This window comes from Aquarana catesbeiana, linkage group LG02 (genome assembly GCF_042186555.1).
Source record: "Aquarana catesbeiana isolate 2022-GZ linkage group LG02, ASM4218655v1, whole genome shotgun sequence".
Lineage (NCBI taxonomy): Eukaryota > Metazoa > Chordata > Amphibia > Anura > Ranidae > Aquarana > Aquarana catesbeiana.
The window spans coordinates 783,220,246-783,234,523 of NC_133325.1; positions in this window are offsets into that span (position 1 = coordinate 783,220,246).

The window sequence follows — 14,278 nt, forward strand, 5'->3', positions numbered from 1 at the left end:
GGGAGGAGGGGATTTGTTCTAGGAGGGGAACTTTTTTGGGGGAGGGGATTTGTGCTAGGAGGGTAACTTTTTTTTGGGGGGGTTGTGCTAGGAGGGGAACTTTTGGGGGGGGTGGATTTGTGCTAGAAGGGGAACTTTTGGGGGGGATTCGTGCTAGGAGAGGAACTTTTGGGGGGGGGGATTTGTGCTAGGAGGGGAACTTTTTTTGGAGGGGGATTTATGCTAGCAGGGGAACCTTTTGGGGAGGAGGGGATTTGTTCTAGGAGGGGAACTTTTTTGGGGGAGGGGATTTGTGCTAGGAGGGAAACTTTTTTTTGGGGGGGGGGGATTTGTGCTAGGAGGGGAACTTTTTTTGGGGGGGATTTGTGCTAGGGGGGGAACTTTTTTTGGGCGGGGGGATTTGTGCTAGGATGGGGAATTGTGGAAGGGGAAATTTGTGCTAGGATGGGGAATTGTGGAAGGGGAATTTGTGCTGGGGGGGAGATTTGGAGTGGGGGGAGAGGAATTGTGCTCGGAGAAGATATTTGAGGGGTAGATTTGTCATGGGGGATGGTTGTGCTGGGTGCATAATGAGAGAGAGGATTTTAGGTGGTGGGGGTCAAAGATTTGTGCATGCAGATTAGTGCTCAATTTTTATGGGGTGGGGGGATTTTTACTGACACATACATCTTGGCGGGGGGGCTTAGTTTGGTATGTTCGCCTTGGGCTCTAGATGACCTTGTCCCAGCACTGGCTGCGCCCACCTTGGTATGTGTATGTTCTTTGAAAAAAGAAAATTCCCGAACTTCTCTTTTAACTGCAGAATAGACATGTGCGGTTTAAAATTCAGACGCATTTTCGTTTTTTTTGGAAATTCGGATGTATCTGAATTTCCGAATTAGAATAGTACCGAATTTAAACGAATCCGAAATATTGAACAAAAAAATACTTTGGATGAAATTCGAATAGTTTTCCAATACTTTTCGAATTTGAATAGTTTTCCAGTTTCCAAAGAGAATGAAATAGAGCATAAAATAAACGAATAGAATAGAAAAAAAAATGATTATTTATTTTTCTATTCTGTTCCTTCATTTTCTGCTGTATTTTATTCTCTCCCATGTGCAGAACGAAAACATTTGTTTTGTTTCGTTATTTACATAAATTCGTATAGTTGTATTTGTTTCATTCGTTTTCGGAAATTCGTTTTGTTAATTCGTTTTCAAATCGATTCAAATTTTTCTAATTTGAATTCGGATCGATTCAAAAACTATTCGAATCGATCCGAATTCGAATTAGAAAAATTCGGATCGATTTGAAAATGAATTAAGAAAACTAATTTTGAAAATGAATGAAACTATACGAATTTATGTAAATAACGAAACAAAACAATTTTTTTTCGTTCTGCACATGTTTACTGCAGAAGATAAAAATCCTGCTCTGACAACTAGGGCTGTGCTGTGCAACAGGGCTGTCTAATCTGAGGACTGGATGCACAGAAATACAAATTGGTTGTGAGCACTCATACAGTGTGTAGGTCTATACATATAGCTAAAGGGTTCAAGAAGAGACTATATGAGACAGAAGACCCCTTTAACCACCTCCCGTCCGCACTATAGGCGAAAGACGGCTGCAGTGTGGACCTAGTTTGCGCGCAGGGCGTCCATAGACGTCCTCCCGTGCTTGAGCGGCCTGCGCGCCCCCTGCAGGGCGCGCGCGGCTCGCTCCCTGCAGGGCGCGCGTGGCTCGCTCTGTGATCAGCGAGTCTATGAGACTCGGCGGAGTAAGGGGTCGATCCCGACCCCTTACCACGTGATCAGCTTCAGCCAATGACAGCTGGTCATGTGACGTAAACAGAGGCAGTAAAAAAAGCCGATCACCAGCAGCTGTGATGGGGACATCAGTCCCAATCTGGAGAGCCTCTGCAGAGGCTTCTGTGACACCTACCAGTGCCCACCAGCACCGCCTACCAGTGCCCACAGTACCACCCATCAGTGCCCACAGTGTCACCTACCAGTGCCCACCAGCGCCACCTATCAGTGCCCACAGTGTCACCTATCAGTGCCACCTATAAATGTCACAAATCAGTGCCTCATCACCAGTGCTGCCTATCAATACCACCTACCAGTGCCCATCAGTGCCACCTAACAGTGCCCACCAGCACTACCTACCAGTGCCCACCAGCGCCACCTACCAGTGCCCACAGTACCACCCATCAGTGCCCACAGTGTCACCTACCAGTGCCCACCAGCGCCACCTATCAGTGCCCACAGTGTCACCTATCAGTGCCCACAGTGTCACCTATCAGTGCCACCCATAAATGTCACCAATCAGTGCCTTATCACCAGCGCTGCCTATCAATACCACCTACCAGTGCCCATCAGTGCCACCTACCGGTGCCCACCAGCGCCACCTACCAGTGCCCACAGTACCACCCATCAGTGCCCGCAGTATCACCTACTAGTGCCCACCAGCGCCACCTATCAGTGCCCACAGTGTCACCTATCAGTGCCACCTATAAATGTCACCAATCAGTGCCTCATCACCAGTGCTGCCTATCAATACCACCTACCAGTGCCCATCAGTGCCAACTATCAGTGCCCATCAGTGACATCTATCAATGCCACTCATCAGTGCCACCTATCAGTGCCACCCATCAGGACCCATCAGTGCCATCTTATCAGTGCCCATCAGTGCCGTCTTATCAGTGCCTATCAGTGTCGCCTAATCAGTGCCCATCAGTGCAGCCTCATCAGCGAATATCAATGAAGGAGAAAAATTACCCGATTGCAAAATTTTATAACAAACTATGAAACATGTTTTTTTTTTTTTCAAAAATTTCTGTCTTTTTTTGTTTGTTTAGCAAAGAATAAAAACCCCAGTAGTGATTAAATACCAACAAAAGAAAGCTCTATTTGTGTGAAAAAAATGATAAAAATGTAATTTGGTACAGTGTAGCATGACCGCGCAATTGTCATTCAAAGAGTGACGGCGCAGAAAGCTAAAAATTGGTCTGGTACGGAGGGGGGTTTAAGTGCCCGGTAAGCAAGTGGTTAATATATAGGACGCCCTGGTTACATACTGAAAATGTAAGAAAAATGAAAGGCAGAAAGAAAAAAAAAACAAACAAACTTTGTGCTGTGGTGACAATGTAGCAATCAAGGAATTAAAGGCCTTGGAGTCTGGAGACCGCCATCCGGGAGATGAGTGGCAGCCTCGTACGTCGGCACGACCAGGTCCTCCCTACCCGCCTGCCTTCATCGGGGATTCTGCAATGCAATTTAAAGCTCATTTTCTCTCTCTTGTTTTAAGCTCAAAACCTGATGAAGCATGGCCGCCACTGACAGCAAACAAAACAGGAAAAAAAAAAAAATTAAAGCCTTTCGAAAAATCTATAACAATATTAAAGATTTTCAGCCGACCAGCGAGACGTGCCCGTCCGGACTCTGGTGTTCTCTCCTTTCCTTCTGATTAGCGAGAGGAGCGTGTGGTGTTCTGGAGAGAAGCAGAATATTATACTCAGAACTCGTCTCCGTTGGGGAACGGAGGTCAATTATAGCCGGCAACGCAACCGCCAAAATCAGCGATTGTTCCGGAAGAAGATCGCATTTTTAAATGGAAAATTCCGAACTGGCCTCCTCCTGGGTGGTCCCACAAGAGAGGCAAAAGAGCAGAAAAATCTTCCACATTATAAATTGGTTCCCTGGGCTGATCACAGTGGGCTCTCAAGGCTGATTCGGACTCGGAAGTGCCGGGATTTGATATGTTCCGTTTATTCTCATCATTAAAGATTTTTTTTACACAATCGGTGGCATTTTTAGCTATGCTGTAGAGCAGTGGCGGCCCATCCATAGGGGGGGCGCATAGGCGTCGCAACCCCCCCCCCCAGCAGTATAAATAAATAAATAAATAAATAAAATAGAAAAAATTTTCCTTCAAATGCACTATGTGCCAACCTGGGATTGCAGATGAGGCGCTTCATTTGCAGGATTTTTACCTGCATTGTGGCGCATTCCAAAGCGCCGAGCAACATCCACCCGTAGTATCATAGTAGTATACAGGCGGGTGCTTTGTACTTTGGGTTAAGACGTGACTATTCGCTTTCCTAACACTGAACTGCCTCTCCGCCAATCAGGGGCTTGAGTCTGTTACCTGTCCCCTGATTGGCTGAAACAACAGGCGCCGCTATTGGACGCCTATCAGGAGGCAGGAGACGCATGGAGGACCCCGCTCGTCCGCTGCCCCACAGACACAGGGTAAGTACCGGACAGACGGCAAGCGGGCGGCGGGGGTACACTGGCAACGTTTGATGGGCACACTGGCAGCATTTGATGGACACACTGGCAGCATATGATGGGCAGTTGGCACACTGGCAGGATTTGATGGGCACACTGGCAGCATATGATGGGCAGTTGGGCACACTGGCAGCATTTGTTGGGCACACTGGCAGCATGTCATGCGCACAGTGGCAGCGTTTGGCACAGTAGCTGCGTTTGATGGCACAGTGGCTGCATTTGATGGCACAGTGGCAGCGTTTGATGGGCACAGTGGCAGCGTTTGATGGGCACAGTGGCTGCGTTTGATGGGCACAGTGGCTGCGTTTGATGGCACAGTGGCAGAATTTGATGGGCACAGTGGCTGCGTTTGATGGCACAGTGGCAGAATTTGATGGGCGCAGTGGCTGCGTTTGATGGGCACAGTGGCTGCAATTGATGCAATTTTCAGTTTGTTTGTGCCCCCCAAAAAATTTTGAGCACCAGCCGCCACTTCTGTAGAGCCATTTTGTTCAATTTGTGGCCCAAAAACTGAATGCAAACCTTTGGTACTGTTTTGTGTCCCTTGGGCCCCAGCAGTCTCTAATGCAAGAGAGAGCATAAAACTGTAAATGGGTTATAAGGGCAGTGGTCTCTAGAAGTCTCTTGGGATATGTCTTCAGTCTCCAACCACTCCTGTAGTATGTCCCCAGTCTCCAACCATTCATATAGTATGTCCCCAGTCTCCAACCACTCCTGCAGTTTGTCCTGCAGTCTCCGACCATCTCCTTTAATATATCTGCAGTCTCTGACAGGGGCGGACTGACAACTCATGGGGCCCCCGGGCAATAGGAGATTATGGGGCCCCCAGGCAATCAGAGATTATGGGGCCACATAGTATACACACACACAGTATACACATATATGTACACACAGTGTACACAGACATGTTTCTATTGGCTGTCCCTGGTCCATACTGTCCCTGGTTTTACTGAGGCTGGCAACCCTGATGGGGCCCCCTAGTGGCCCAGGGCCCTCGGGCAGTGCCTGAGTGGCTCAATGGTCAGTCCGCCCCTGGTCTCTGACCATCTCCTGTTGCTTGTTTACAGTCTCTGACCATCTCTGCAGTATGACTGCAGTTTCTGACCATCTCCTCTTGCATTTCTGTCATCTCTGACTGCCTTTTGTAGTAGTTCTGCAGTCTCTGACCATCCCTGTAGTATGTCAGCAGTCCCTGACCACCTCCTGTAGTATGTCTTCAGTCTGTGACCACCTCCTGTAGCGTGCCCCAAGTCTCTGCCTATCTTCTGCAGTATGTCAGCAGTCTCTGACCATCTCTTGTAGTATATCTGTAGCCACTGACTATCTCCTGAAGAATGTTAGCAGTGGCGTCTCTAGCTTTCATATTTAGGGGGGGTGCATGGGGGGACAAGGACAAAACTATAAACTATAAAACGCAATATTTATATGTATACACACACACACACACACACACATTTTATTAATGACAATGGGCATCAAATGCATAAACATGAAATATTCCTGACAATGGGCATCAAACGCATAAACATGAAATATTCCTGACAATGAGCATCAAAACGCACAAACATAAAATATTCCTGAAAATGGACATCAAAACGCACAAACATGAAATATTCCTGACAATGGGCATCAAACGCACAAACATGAAATATTCCTGACAATGGGCATCATAATGCACAAACAATAAATATTCCTGACAATGGGCATCAAACGCATAAACATGAAATATTCCTGACCATGCACAGTGGCCATGCCATGTAAGCGGGCGATATTTGTAATCGGGCAGTGCTGGGGACTTATGGTCACCCTAGGCTCGTGGCTGGCAGGACCCACAGGTCAGTGGCCAGCAGGACCCACAGGTCAGTGGCCAGCAGGACCCACAGGTCAGTGGCCAGCTCCCAGCAGGACCCACAGGTCAGTGGCCAGCAGGACCCACAGGTCAGTGGCCAGCTCCCAGCAGGACCCACAAGCTGCGGACCTGTGGGTCCTGCTGGCCACTGACCTGTGGGTCCTGCTGGGAGCCGACCATGGCATGTCGGTCGGAGGCCCTGCTGGCCAGCAGGACCCGCAGGTTAGTGGCCAGCAGGACCCGCAGGTCAGTGGCCATCTCCCAGCAGGACTCAGAAGCTGCGGACCTGTGGGTCCTGCTGGCCACTGACCTGTGGGTCCTGCTGCCCAATGACCTGTGGGTCCTGCTGCCCAATGACCTGTGGGTCCTGCTGGCCACTGACCTGTGGGTCATGGTCGGAGGTCCTGCTGGCCTCAGTGGCTTGTAGGCCATGGGCAGCTCCCAGCAGGAATCACAGGCCATGAAGGGCAAGGTAGATGAGGTGTATGGGGGGGAGATCGAATGATCGATCCTGTGGGGTTGTCAGGGTCTCTCACCTACCTTGCTCGGCAGACTGAGAGCTCAGCAGGACAGGACAGGTCCTCTCTTCCAAGTTCCACCTTCTCCATTCTTGCACTGCTGCTTCCTCCAGTCGTGGGGGTCGGTCAGTGATGTTGCTCCTGGGGGGGTCAGTCTCCACTCCACAGTACTCTGTACTGTCTGCAGCCACCAGGCGCACCCAGGCCAGCCACGTGGTGTCCAGGCAGGCCAGGCAATATCCTACTGCGGCGATGGGAGTTGTAGGTAGCACATAGGCTCAGGCTGGCTGCTCTCCTCTGGCTCTACCCCCCAGGAGCTTGAGCACGCAGCCGCCGCCGCGGACTACAACTCCCATAAACAATAGCTGCGGCCGGCGGCTGTCGCGTGACGGCAACGTTACCTGGGCTAGCCCTGCTTACTGGCTCACACAGTCACAGTGAGTCATTCAAGACAGATGGACAGCCGGGGCGTCGGCCGGAGGCCATTGATAAATGAATACATTTACTAAAGACAGTGCTTAATTGGGGGGGGCACACTGTAAAATTGGGGGGGTCGTGGCCCCCTCAGGCCCCACCCTGGTGACGCCCATGAATGTTAGCAGTCTTTGACCAACTCCTGTAGCTTGACTGCAGTCTCTGACCATCTCCTGTAGAATATATAAAATCTCTGACCATCTCCTGCAATATGTTCTCTGACTAATGGTTTCAGCAGCAATTAGTATAAGACCAGCTGTTTGCGTCTCGGATCCTAGGAAAGTTTCGTAGCCGGCAGAAAACAGCCTCCCTTCCTATGGACTTGTTTTACGGAAGGGGTTTGTAGTCTGGTCTCCACTTCTGATTAACCCTTGCTATCCACACTAGTGAGGCATTGATAAGGTCAACATCCCCGGGGGTTTGCTATGCCGTCTGGATACAACCATGACACCTCCCATTCTCCAATCCCTTTAACAACTCTTGTCCAACCTGTTGGTGTCCACTTATGTCCCACCAGTGGCCATCCCTATCTTATTATGTTCTTAACGTTCCTCTTAATTCTTTTTCAAATAATTACCATTTTCTTGTGACATTTATGAAATTATGTGTTTTTTTTTTTTTTCTATTTTATTTTTAATAAGCTCCTTAAAAGCAGCAGCTCATTAGCATAATCTTTTTCTTTGCTCAGCCGCCTCTAATTAAAATCATTCATCTGTGCTGGCTGGGCCCTCCTTCCTCGTTCCCTGCTATTCATTCCCAAATCTTCGCTCCGCTCTTTGTTCACATCACAGGCCCGTCTTCCCGGCGCATAAATAAAGGTGCGAGATTTCTTCTCCGGCTCGGCCTTTGATGTACCTCTGTGAGTCTTCGGAGGAACTCAATTAGACATTCTGTTCCAAGAAAAAAGAAAAACTTTAAGACATTTTAACAAACACTTTTTTTTTTCGTTGTTTTTAATGCCGTTGATCTGAAAAAAAAAAAAATGCTTTGGCTTCGAAAGTTAAAAAGGCTTTTATTAAAAATACAGCTACCTGTAAGAAAAAATTGAAAACAATAGACTGTAGGGACTCAGGGAAAAAAATAGAATAAACTCGACCCCGGCAACTGCAAAGAAAGGCTATTTATTTGATTTGTGATCCTCTGCCACTGTGTATCATAGATAATTGTCAATATTTTTTTAATAGAAAATAAAGTTTACACCTTTAGTTTATCCTTTGTTACATCTAAGTGCTCCTGATCTCCTGCCCCATCTTTGCAACCGCTTCCTATCTACATGCGCTCCGAGGACCGCATTGCTTTTCTCAGGGTGGGTATCCTGATGGTGATGCCTGTGGACCATACCTGTGGTGCCCCCAATTTTTATACTTGGGAGCTTAGCCGGTTCTCTTTTAGTCTATGATACCCGCCAGTTGATAAGACCACTTGTAGTCTCCATTGGGAGCCCACGTGACAGGGTGACAATGTAAGAGTACAGTTGGGATATAGGGACAGAGTGTTGTCACCTTAGAACAGGAAATGCCTGAACTATAACCTTCATGGAAGGATCACCAGGTATGTGGAACTTTGGTTGGGTTTTTTTTTTCGGGGGGGGGGGGGGGCGGGGTCTCTACTGGGGGAAGTTTCTCACTTCCTGTTCAAACAGGAAGTGGTGGCGATCTCTCCAGTAGGGGCACGGACTGAAACAAAACATTGCGTTCGTGAAAAAGGGAAGGGTTAGAAGCATTGTCAGGTCATTATTAACCACTTGCCAACTTGCACACCCACTTGCACGCCGATATACATCGGCACAATGGCAGTGGTGGGCAAATGGGCGTACCTGTACGTCCCCTTTAATTGGCAGGGCTAGCAGGCGTGCGCGCGCCACCGGAGGCGCGTGCGCACGCCGCGTACAGCATGACAGTGCCTGTGGGACTGGCGGACATCGAGTCACAGAGCCGCAGAACGGGGAAGTGCCTATGTAGACAGGGGATTTCCCCGTTCTGGCTTGTGACATGACAGAGATCACTGCTCCCTGTCATTGGGAGCAGTGATCGCTGTTATGTGAGTTGAAGCCCCTCCTCCCCACAGTTAGAATCACTCCCTAGGACACACTTAACCCCTTCATCGCCCCCTAGTGGTTAACCCCTTCCCTGCCAGCGTCATTTGCACAGTAATCAGTGCATTTTTATAGCACTGATCGCTGTATGAATGACAATGGTCCCAAAATAGTGTAAAAAGTGTCTGATGTGTCCCCCATAATGTCGCAGTCCTGATAAAAATCGCAGAACGCCGCCATTACTAATAAAAAATAAAATATAAATAAAAATGCCATAAAACTATCCCCTATTTTGTAGACGCTATAACTTTTGCGGAAACCAATCAATATACGCTCATTGCTATTTTTTTACCAAAAATATGTAGAAGAATACATATCTGCCTAAATTGAGGAAAAGAATGTTTTTTTATATATTTTTGGGGATATTTATTATAGCAAAAAGTAAAAAATATGGCGTTTCTTTTTTCAAAATTGACGCTCTTTTTTTTGTTTATAGTGCAAAAAATAAAAACCGCAGAGGTGATCAAATACCACCAAAAGAAAGCTCTATTTGTGGGAAAAAAAGGACGTCAATTTTGTTTGGGTGCAAAGTCGCACGGCCGCGCAATTGTCAGTTAAAGCGACGCAGGGCCGAATCGCAAAAAGTGCTCTGGTCAGGAAGGGGGTAAAATCTTCCGGGGCTGAAGCGGTTAATGTGTCTTCCTATCCCTGTGACAACCATTTATCTCATTACCTGTCCTGGTGATACAGGGGACAGGAAGTGCAGTTAAAGTGCTTGTAAAGGCTCAAGGTTACCATTTCATGCGTTCTAAAAAAAACTTCCCTGTACTGCAGCTCCCCCCTAATACTTACCTGAGCCCCATCACGATCCAGCAATTTCCACAGAGCCTCAAATCTCTGGGGACTCCCCCCCCCCCCCCCCCCTCAATGGTTGAGCCATAGGCTCCCGCTGCTATCAATCACAGCCAGTGTGCCAATAAGGAAAGAGAGGTGACGGGGCTGAACCACAGCCCAGTGTGTGAATGGACACGCAGAGCAGCAGCTCGTGAGCAAGCCTGCTTGGGTGCCCCCTAGCAAGCTGCTTACTCTGGGGGCAGGAGCAAAGGGCAGGAGACCCAAGAAGAGGAGGATTGTGGCTGCTCTGTGCAAAACCACTTCACAGAGCAGGTAAATACAACATGTTTGTTTTGTTTTTTTAAACTGCCTTTAATATCACTTTAAATCTCTCCACTAGGGTCGAAAACAACACTCTTTTCAAAACTAGGAGGGTCTTGGCTATAGTTGGACTTTAGTATAATGGTTATAAATGTAGTAGTTTTTAGTTGCTTATGGATTCCCCCATACACAGCATATCATCTGCAGTCATACACCATGTGACCAAAGGTTTCGAAGACACCTGACCATCACACCTACTGTATATGCCAAAAAAGTGAATATCACAAAAATTTATTCAGTTGAGTTGTTTTTATTGAAGGATACTGTTAATGCTACAGCATACAAATACATTTTAGACCAGTTATTTCAATCCTGGATTCTATAGAACCCTAGAGTTCTTCAAGAGGTTGCTAGGGGTTCCTTGAGCTGTGGCTGACTGACCTCCCATTTGATGGCGCCTACATAGTCCCATGGCCAACTCTTTTGCATTCTCCTGACCACAAACGTAGGAGGCACTTACCCTATTGACCCCGATGGATTTCTTCTAGTAAAGGTTTCTTGAGACCTGAAAATTATTTTTGGGGTTCCTCCATGGAAAAGAAAGGCTTTTTGTGCCCTTCCATCCTAGTACTGACACTATACTCCATAAAGGCAAGGTGTAATGTGTTTGATGTTGAGGATCTCAAATGGCCTTCACAAAGAGCTGGCTTCAACTTTACTGAACACCTTTGGGATGAGTTGGAACAACAATTGCCGATATATTGTGGAAAGCCATTTCAGAAGGCTGGAGGATGTTATAGCGGCAGATGGGGGCCAACTCTATATTAATGGCCATATTTTTGGAATGGGATGTCCAATAAGCTTATAAAGCTGTGATGGTCAGATGTCCACAGACATAATGTTCATTGTTGACAAAATTAAAAGCTAAAATGAATTTAATGGGCAAAGGGAATGACTCTCTTGAAAGCCACCTACCTACTGTATCTAATCTACTTACCTACCTATCTGCCTACCTTCAGAGATTGGAATTTTTCTTCATTTTGGGGAGAGATTTAATTTACTTCCTAATGTGCATGCTTGGACAGGAAATGTTTCCTCGCCTTCACTGTTGCCTGTTGTAATAATGATCTAGAAGATGACAACCGTTCTACAGATCCACACTACTTTATGGAATCATTTCTGGATGAAGAACGAGAATCGTGTATCGACAGCACCCTAATGTAGTGCGTCGGTCGTGGCCTTTAAAATGTAAACACGTGCAATTACCCATCCAACGAAACTGCCGATTCCTTACTTTTTTTTGGTAAATTAAACTAGATTTCCGTTCAGTCAGTGAGGCAGAAGAAACTGGAGAGCGGAGCCCTGTTATTGTCTTGTCTCTCTTCTGTCACCGAACGGCAGCCAGGAGAGAGGTGGGTTGCGAAGGAAATACAGTGCAAGATAAATTGCCATGAAATTAAAGCCAGCTTGTCATATTTAAGGACATCCACACTTTTACCAGAGAAATAGTCAAGGGAGGACACTTCCAGATACAGAAACGTACTGTTTAATCTCCCTTCTGTTTTTAAGCTGAAGTGGCCCTGTCATTAAAATTCACATTTTTGCATGAATCAACAAAGGACATGTCAGCATTACCAAACCACAACACAGTGAATAAGAACTGCTGCTTTCGAGATCCATTATATGACCAAAAAAGTCTAACCAAAGACCACATGGTCTCTAGCTGCCACAAGCATTGTTGATGTTTGAGTTGAGGTTTTACGCTTTTGCAACAGCTATATGTGGCGGCAGGGCGGGTGGGTCTTAACACACAGCCTGGTCAGGCTCTAGCAGTTTGTGATCTCCAGTGATTGCATGAATGCGGTGCAGTTTAGAAATCAGTACTTGCAACTTCTACCACTGAAAATGTTTAACGTATGGTGAAGCGGTCTTGTTCTGAGGCGCACTCCATCAGTACCCCCAGAACTGTGACCAAGTTAACAATGACAGTTCACTGTAAAATACCAACCATCAACGATCATCCTACCTGGTCCATGTCTGGTTTTAGCAGTTTGTGATCTCCGGTGATTGCATGAGTGTGGTGCAGTTTAGAAATCATCACTTCTGGCACTGAACATGTTTAACTTGAGGTGAAACTTTTCCTGTTCTGGGGTGCACTTCATTGGTACCTCATAAACTGTGACTGAGTTGTCACTGACAGTTCATGGCAAAATACCAACGATCATCCTTCTTAGTCCTGGTCTGGTTCAGGCAGTTTGCGATCTACAGCATTTGCATTAATGCGGTGCAGTTTAGAAATCATTACTTTCAACTTCTAGCACTGAACATGTTAAACTTGAGGTGAAACTGTCTTGTTCTGGGGTGCACCACATTGGTACCTCCAGAGTTGTCACTGACAGCTTGGGGGAAAATATACCAGTGATCAATAATCATCCACTTAGTCCTGGTTGGGCTGTAGCAGTTTGCAAAATCCAATGATTGCATAGGTGCGGTGCAGTTTAGAAATCATTACTTGCAACTTCTGGCACTGAACATGTTTAACCAGAGGTTTGACCCAGTGGCGGCTGGTGCTCAAAATTTTTGGGGGGGTGCAAACAAACTGAAAAATACTGAAACCTCCCCCCATCAATTGCAGCCTCACTGTGCCTATCAATTGCAGCCACTGTGCCCATCATATGCAGCCACTTGTGCCCCTCATATGCAGCCACTGTGCCCATCGTATGCAGCCACTTGTGCCCATCATATGCAGCCACTGTGCCCATCATATGCAGCCACTGTGCCCATCATATGCAGCCACTTGTGCCCCTCATATGCAGCCACTGTGCCCATCATATGCAGCCACTGTGCCCCTCATATGCAGCCACTGTGCCCATCATATGCAGCCACTGTGCCCATCATATGCAGCCACTTGTGCCCATCATATGCAGCTACTTGTGCCCATCATATGCAGCCACTTGTGCCCACCATATGCAGTCACTTATGCCCATCAAATGCAGCAATTGTGCCCATCAAATGCAGCCACTTGTGCCCATCAATTGCAGCCACTGTGCCCATCATATGCAGCCACTGTGCCCATCATATGCAGCCACTTGTGCCCATCATATGCAGCCACTTGTGCCCATCATATGCAGCCACTTGTGCCCATCATATGCAGCTACTTGTGTCCATCATATGCAGCTACTTGTGCCCATCATATGCAGCCACTTGTGCCCCTCATATGCAGCCACTGTGCCCATCATATGCAGCCACTGTGCCCCTCATATGCAGCCACTGTGCCCATCATATGCAGCCACTGTGCCCATCATATGCAGCCACTTGTGCCCATCATATGCAGCTACTTGTGCCCATCATATGCAGCCACTTGTGCCCACCATATGCAGTCACTTATGCCCATCAAATGCAGCAATTGTGCCAATCAAATGCAGCCACTTGTGCCCATCAATTGCAGCCACTGTGCCCATCATATGCAGCCACTGTGCCCATCATATGCAGCCACTTGTGCCCATCATATGCAGCCACTTGTGCCCATCATATGCAGCCACTTGTGCCCATCATATGCAGCTACTTGTGTCCATCATATGCAGCTACTTGTGCCCATCATATGCAGCCACTTGTGCCCACCATATGCAGTCACTTATGCCCATCAAATGCAGCAATTATGCCCATCAAATGCAGCCACTTGTGCCCATCATCTGCAGCCACTTGTGCCCATCAAATGCAGCCACTTGTGCCCATCATATGCAGCCACTGTGCCCACCGCCCCCCCCACTCGCGGGGCTCGCGGCTCTGGCAGCACACCCCCCCCCCCCCCACGCTGCAGCTCTGAGCCGAGGGGACTTCCTGCAGCACTGCAGCAGCTCCTCCAATGCACCAGAGCGGTGGCGACCTCCGTTTCAGCGCGTGTCTCCTCCGCTCCTCTTCCTAAGCGCCAGGCACCCAATAGGGTGGCCTGGGGCTTTGGCCAATCAGGAAACAG